The 8,027-nt window shown below is 30.4% G+C and overlaps 1 pseudogene; it reads right to left on the bottom strand.

Moving 5' to 3' along the window:
• Nucleotides 1-865: 865 nt before the first annotated feature.
• Nucleotides 866-1,201, bottom strand: LOC149150819 (putative 2' cyclic ADP-D-ribose synthase BdTIR pseudogene; annotated as a pseudogene).
• Between the last annotated feature and the right edge of the window lie 6,826 nt (nt 1,202-8,027).

Raw genomic sequence — 8,027 nt, 5'->3', positions numbered from 1 at the left:
TAAACTAAAATAAGCAAACATATATAGAAAGTAAAATTAAATTACATCTAATATGAAAGAATGGTAAATGTTAAACATATCAGATTTTCATATGTGAAACAGGTTTAATGAATTGATTAAACATAAAGAAGGTTAGGTTGCATAATTTTGAAAAAAAATTAATAAGTTATTAGATATTATTTTGAAAATAGATATAAGTTATTATATATTATTAGAAGTTTAATGAATTGATTGAACATGAAGAAGGTTAGTTTGCATAATTTTGAATATTTCGATCCAAATGAATTACACCATCTATTAGTTGGTTGGGCGGAGCAATAGCAACCATAACAAAGTTGCTGATGCTGATGGTGTTGACTGCTGCTCCAGTCAAACCTGTTGGATATTTACTTAGTTTCTTCACCTTTTTTAAAACCCCTTCAACCACATTATCTAGCAGCTCTCCGTCATTGCTGATTATTCCAGTCAAACCTGTTGGATATTTACTTGGTTTCTTCACCTTTTTTAAAACCCCTTCAACCACATTATCTAGCAGCTCTCCGTCATTGCTGATTATTCACAAGAAAAAAAGAAAATAAAGCCAAGTAATGAGAATAGAAAGTCTATGCATGTATCACCCAACATAAAATAAAGCCTCCGCAGCGTACATCATGAAATAACCAGAGAAGAAGTGTTTAAGTTCTCACCTGTTACACGCTTCCAGCTCAAAACCGCTTATTCCTGTAGCTTTAGAAAGCGCATTTCTCCATTTTTTAATTAGGCTGGCCTCATACCGCAACTTCTTTTGACCTGTGTCAAGATCAGCTGTGGTTTTCTTTTCTAGTTCCTCAGAGGGCTTTAGCATACCCCCCTCTTTGCCCCGCGTCTACCGGAGCTCCTCATGCTTCACTTTGTAAAACACTAGAATTACTAGAAAATTTGACTCCAACATTAAGACAAGTTCTTGAAGACACCAGGTTGATTCGGCATATCCTTTGGAAAAAATAGCCACATGGACTAAGGCAGATCCAATAGCCGCTTCGATCTGAGGAATTAAGTACTCTCCCCGTTGCAACTCAGGCTGATCTAGAAACACTCGCAACCCATGTGATTTCAGGCGGCGGTAGAGAAGGCTGGCAAAAGTTTTCTTGACATCCAGACCACGATGGTTAATAAACACATCGGTGGAGGCGGAGGCGGTGGCGGAGGAAGATTGAGCCATTGCTGATTCCAAAATAGAAATAGAGGTGATGGGCCTAAGGATGTTCGATAATACCGAAGCAGCTTGCGAGGGCTAAGATTAGTGAAGAGTGAGAATAGCAGAAATTCAAAAAAAAATGTAATGAAAAATGTTGATGCTGTGCAGAGAAATTTAGATTAAGCTAGGAACCTGAGATGAGAAAAGTTGTTGATGGTGTGCAGAGAAATTTAGAATCATGGCTTTTGCAACTTCAAACAAAAAGCACAGCAGAGCACAGAACGAATGTGCAGACAACTAACTAATTGTATGCATGTGGATGTAGGAACTGAGACGAAATTACTCGAATCAATATAGGAGAAACTGCGGCTATTTTTTAAAATGTTTTTTTTAACCTTGATCAGTTGTCCAGTGTTTTATGATTTTTTTCACCTTGAGAAGTTGTCAAGCCATTTATATTTTTTTTTTTAACTTTGAGCAACTGTCAACCATTTTATGTTTTTTCAACCCTTTTTAACCTTGACCAGCTGTGAGCCATTTTATGTTTTTTCAACTTTTTTGACCTTGAGCAACTGTGAACCATTTTATGTTATTTACCATTTTATTTTATTTTTAACTTTTTTGATCTTGAGCAGCGGTCAACCATTTTATGTTATTTTTTAATCTTCAGCGGTTGTTAGCCTAAACAGTTTTTTTTTATTTAGGATTGGAACACTAAATTGGTAGATACTAAATTTTTCCACTTAACTTTTGGACAACAACAAAAGCCTATGTCCAAAAAAAAGCCTATTGGCATCTTATGCTTTGTGTTGCTTTTGCGTTAGCATCTTATGCTTCAACTCTCACAGGCAAGCCTGGAATTTGACGTCCTGTAAGACGTATTTTGGGTTTCAAGACGTATTTGACGGCAAGCTAAAAATTTAACCCGTCAGATATGACATCTCTTTTATATCTGCAACCCATCAGAATGACGTCTGATTTTAAATTTAAACCGTCAAAAATTATAATACCAATACCATTTAAGGGATTTTCCACTTAGCATAAGTTTAAATACAAGTAGTTGGCTGCACTCTCAATCTCTCCGGCCTGCCCGTATTAAATCCACAACTCCACCATAAAGCATAATTGCATTGAATATTTATAACTGGGAATTCAGGTTTCCAACAACTGTTCTGCACTCTCAAGCTCTATAACTGGGATTACTCATAAAATTTTTGGTAAAATATTTTTATTTTTGGAAACCAAATGCAATTGACTTTTATCTATACGATTCACGTCAATTTGTTGTATAATGCAATGTCGTATAACACCCATAATTATTTCTAGTTAGAATTTGTGTGTTTATAACTAAATTGGTTAAGGGTTCAAACTTTGTACAATCCTAATAACCAAATTGTTATCTCAACTAAAAACTTTCTGGAATAATCTTTTAAGAAGACACCATATGATTATAAGTTTTTAAAATGATTATTATATAATAATATGATTGATTGCATATATCATTTTCTAATTTGATATGTTATTTATTTGTGTGAACTTGTCATATGCATTTTGAAACTTCACATATTCAAATTTAAATGGATTGAGATAACATTCATACTAATAGTACTAAATGCACCCAAAACTTTAAATTTATTGACATAAGCGTATCTATGCACTTCACACTTCCTCAAGAGTTGAGAGGCCATCCTGATCCCACTCGCATGCCCAACCAGGGTTTAAAATGTCTATAGTTTACATCGTTGCTATTAGTGCAGTAAAGCACTGAAGTATTTTGAGGTGTTTTTGACTTGTTAAAGAAATGCTAGGACTTACTCCCAATGTGATTGTTGAGGTTGTACGTTTGATTGAGGCAGCTAGTTTTATGAGTTTTATGAATGTACATGGTTTGAGGTTAATAAAAATTTAGTTGTTTCAGCGAGTGGTATGCACTTGAGGTTGGAGGCTTTTCTTATTTAAAAAAAAAAAAAAATGCTATTGTGTATTTTTAAAAATAATTTAATTGTATTTTTTGGTGGACTTTTAAAAATAATTTAATTGTTTTTTTAAGTTTAATGTTGATTTAATTAGTTATAATATATTTTGGGTTGTTTTATAAATTAATTGTTTTAATGATTAAATGAAATTGAAGTTCAATTTAATATAATTATAACACATAACTCTTAAATAAGAAGTAAGGATTAGTTGTTTTGCTTATATTTTCAAAAGTCTGAAGAATTTATAATGCTTTGCATGCATAAGAATAAAATAAATTATGGATATCTCATTATTATAAATCTTTTAGCCAAAAGCATGAAGTATGAGCCTTATTAGTTTTTTCTTTATCAATCATATAAAATTTAAAGATATAAAAATTAATGGAATTAAGGTCTAATTATTTTTCATTATATAAATAGAAAGTTATCATATGAATAACAAAATCTATATCCTTAAATCCCCTTTGCAAATTGAAATAATTTTTAATGTCAAATATTTTATAACATAAAATAAAATTGAGAATGAAATAACTTATTTCTTTAATTTGAAAATAAAATTGAGAATGAAATAACTTATTTCTTTAATTTGAAAATAAGAGACAATATGATTAAAAAGATAGAGAATTAAACAAAATACATTACTATGGGAATAAAATTGCAACAGTTAACATGTTTATGCTAACTTATGAAAAACAAGGCACTTTTAGAGGAAAATTAATGAAAATTGAGATGCAAAAGTAGTTGAAAGAGAGTTTCGAGATAAGGGGAGGGGAGGTTGATATTCACAAATGTGTAGAACGTAAAATGAAAGGCATGAAAAATACAAAAACGTCAACAAATTTCCATTTGACAGGCAGAGAGAATTTGAAATTCCAGACTTGCTCGCAAGTCTGTGGTATAGGCGAAAAGCATAACAGGATTTACGCTAAAAAGAAATGATTTCTTTTTCATGTTGGAGTGAAAAAAATGGTGGAAAATCTTCGAAACTTAAATTTGAATTTTGTGTCATTTACATAAATGCAAATTCTACACGCTCAAGAAAACAAGAGAGAGGGAGAAATGGGCCTGTTAAAGGGACTCGACAAATTTACAGAATGTTAAATCATTGGAACTTCAGAGAAAAAGGAAAATGGAGACCCAAAAATCGTCCAGATAAAATTTAATCGTGCGGAAGGAAAAACAGAGAGAGAAATGACTGTATTGATGGATTGATTTGATTTTGGAAAAAATAAAATAAAAAAATGGGAAACTGGAGATAAATGTTGGGAAAAGAGAAGAAAATGGGCATTTAACTTTGACCCCGGAAAATATTGCATAGATCAATGGAAATTTTGTGCAGTTGAAATAAATTTATATAAAAAGAAATGTGCAGTTGGAATCTGATGCTTTTGGAGTCTAATGATTTTTGTGTCTGTTGTATCGGTCATGTGATGCGTTGATACGATGTGTCATGTTCTCTGTTAATTATTTATTTATTTAATTAATATCTATATATATACACCTTCTATGTCATTGAAAGTTCCAATCACCCGCATAATTAATTTATATATATATTCACCTTCTATCTCACTGAAAGTTCCAATCACTCACATGCAACTATGTGCTATAATTTAAAATAAGTAATTTTTAGTGGTTTTCAGGTTTTCTATATCAGAATGAAATATATATATATATATATATATATATATATATATATATTTTATATTTAAAAATATGTTATTAAAAATAGAAAATAAGAAAAATATTTTTTTTTTATATTAAAAAATATGTTATAGAAAAGTAAAGGTAAGAAAAATAATTTTTTTATATTAAAAAATATGTCATAGAAAAGTAAGAGATAAGGTGTTTGGAAAATACAATTGTGAATGAGTTTTTATGTTATAAAAAAGTAAGGGATAAGATATATCTATATATATATATATATATATATATGTTATAGAAAAGTAAGAGATAAGGTGCTTGGAAAGGGTAATTGTGAATGGGTTTATGTTATAGAAAAGTAAGAGATAAGGTGCTTGCAAAATGTAATTGTGAATGAGTTATTAAATGCTAGTGATTTTATCTTTTTCTCAAACAAAAATATATATTTTCCATTAATTCAAAATGAAGAATTTTAATATAAACACTTATATAATATTTATAAGAAAAAATTGTATATATTCTATTGAAATGTGAATTTGGATATAAAATTGTTGAACAATAAAGAGATATAAACTAATGATATGTATCATTATTGAAGCACAGACTTGGATACAAAGGGAGATATAAACTAATGATATGTATTCTATTAAATCGCAAACATGTCAAACACACATTTTTTCATAGAAAAAAATTGTTGAATGGCGAGGGAGACTTTGGGTACTTTAGATATAAACATTCATGCTTTCATAGAAGTTTTTAATAGAAAAAAATTGTTGAACGACAAGGGAGACTTTGGGGACTTTAGATATAAACATTCATGCTTTCCTAGAATAAAATTGTTCAGAGCCAATTTTGGGAACTCTGGATGTAAACTCCATAAACAAGTTTTGGACATAAACTTGAATAGAATAGAATAAAATTGTTCACATCAAATTTCATTCAAGCATAAAAAGGAAAATTTGGATATAAACCACCATGCCTCCATAGAATAAAATTGTTTGCAATAAATTTCATTGAAGCACAAAGAGATTTTGAGTGGGTATTGATCAAGATACATTTTTTATTTTTTCTCAAAATATGAATTGTGAGCATGAAAAGTGAAAAAGATATTGGTATGTAGAAATCAATGAAGCCTTTTTATTGCATTTTACCATGCCATTATAATTGAAAGAAGGATACCCATAGTAAAATCAAATGCTTTTACCTTTTTTCTAGAATTATCTTGTCACAATAAGGAATTCGAAGGATAATTTATTCCCATGGATGCTTCTATTTTTGAAAGCCTAGTTATGGATATTGTGCCTAATTTTAACACTTGATTTTCAAGTTCACTTAATCATCAAAACATGATCATTTTACAAGTAAGACATATCTTACACAAAAAAATGCATTATCTCAGAAATCAAGTGTCGATTGAATCATTCAAATGTAAAAAATGAAGAAGGGTAAGTTATTTAATTGAGTGCCTCAATTATTAAAATGGTGGTGTTACAAATCCTTTCAAAAATCAATGTGTAGATTGTTATAAATAGTTACTTGAAATTGATTTATGAAGTCATTTTAATCAAAATAAAAACCATTGTAATCACACTTTGGGGTGCATGATCGATAGTACTTGACACCTTAATGTAGTAATAAGAACAAGGCAATTTGACATAAACAATAAAAACTAAGTGTGACAAGTCAAAAACATGCAATGGGTAAAGAAAGAAACTATTTGCAAAATACCAATCTAGAAATCAAATGCATCATGCTAATCTAGATTATCTAATGCAAATGCATGATGCTACTTGTGGCACCAAATGATCTAACAAAAATGGTTGATGAAATTGCAAAAAAAGAGATTGTTGATGATTACTTACCAAGTTATGAGATGGAATTATTATTTGGTAATGAATTGATGAAGGAAAATTTAATTAAATATGAGTCACAAAACGAACATAGAATCATAGTAATAACAATAAATGTGAAACTAAAGTATATATATATATATATATATATATATATATATATATATATATATACAGACAGAGAGAGAGAGAGAGAGAGAGAGAGATTCTTTAACCTTTGGAATAATTGCAATTCAACAAGAATTAAAATGACTTCAAATGTGACAAAGGAAACAACTTTCATATTCCACATTAGTCCAAGCCAATTTATTTTTTGAGTGTATGATTTATTGATGGAAATTTGAATACTTTAGAAATTAATGAAGAACTTGTAAGAATGTTGATGATACAATTGATGATAAAAAATTAATCAAATTCTTGCTAAATTATAACAGTGTCATTTTGTTAGTCACATATAGGATTAGTGTTTAGATTTCTAGCCTTTTATTCATTGTAGGAAGAAAAACCATCAATCACATAAATGTCAAAAGAAGAATAAGACCCCTCTCAAATAAGTAACTACAAGTCTGCTTCCTTGATGCTTATTGGGTGGGGGGCAGTGGTCGAGCCTGCTTTCTAAAAACCCAATAATTCATTATGGTTGGATATTAAGTTCTTGGCAATAAAATCAACAAGTCAAGAAGTTGCATGAGATCAATATATAGTTTAAACATGGGTAAAGACACATTGTCATAGAGAAATCCAAAATGTAGAAGGATTTTAGATAATTTTTCCAAATGATTATTTCTGGCATGATTGGGCCCAATTCTATATGTCTTTTAAATTCAAACATGAGTCAAAGAGAAAGGTAATTATTGCACTAAATGGGGGAGTGCATTGATGAAATCAAAATGGTTAATGGTCAAAAAAATATCACATTAATTAATCAAGTCAAAATGGTTAGTGATCAATCAACAAATCCACTCGATAACAATGATGAACCCTAAAGGAAAAAAAAATCCAAAAGGTCAAGCTTGGATCCCTTCAACAATCTTATCACATTTTAACTTGTAGAAGTGTAGTTTCAACTTTTTCTTTGCATTTCCTTAGTGTCACATGCATGACCTTTTTTTTGTACTAACGGTCGTCTTTGCACCGACCCTCTTCATGAGTTGCATTGTTCTTCTGTTTGACTGATTCCTACACTTTCTTTGATTGCATGCATGTCCATTCACTCAAATTTGCACCATCATTGCTCATGCATTTAGATCTACTCATTTCCAAGTTTCCCTTGGGCAGATCTGGGCTGCCTTAGCCTGAATCTTGCTTTGTCCAGCATGCACTACACATCCCTGGATCTCAAGGCTTTGCCTTGGCTCCACGGGTTGCGCAAAATCTTCCTGT

This window comes from Pinus tabuliformis, chromosome 9 (genome assembly GCF_031772625.1).
Source record: "Pinus tabuliformis cultivar Carrire ecotype Pingquan chromosome 9, CPIR1, whole genome shotgun sequence".
NCBI classification, from domain to species: domain Eukaryota; kingdom Viridiplantae; phylum Streptophyta; class Pinopsida; order Pinales; family Pinaceae; genus Pinus; species Pinus tabuliformis.
Note: the sequence above shows the minus strand (reverse complement) of the source record. Positions and strands in the feature narration are given on the sequence as shown.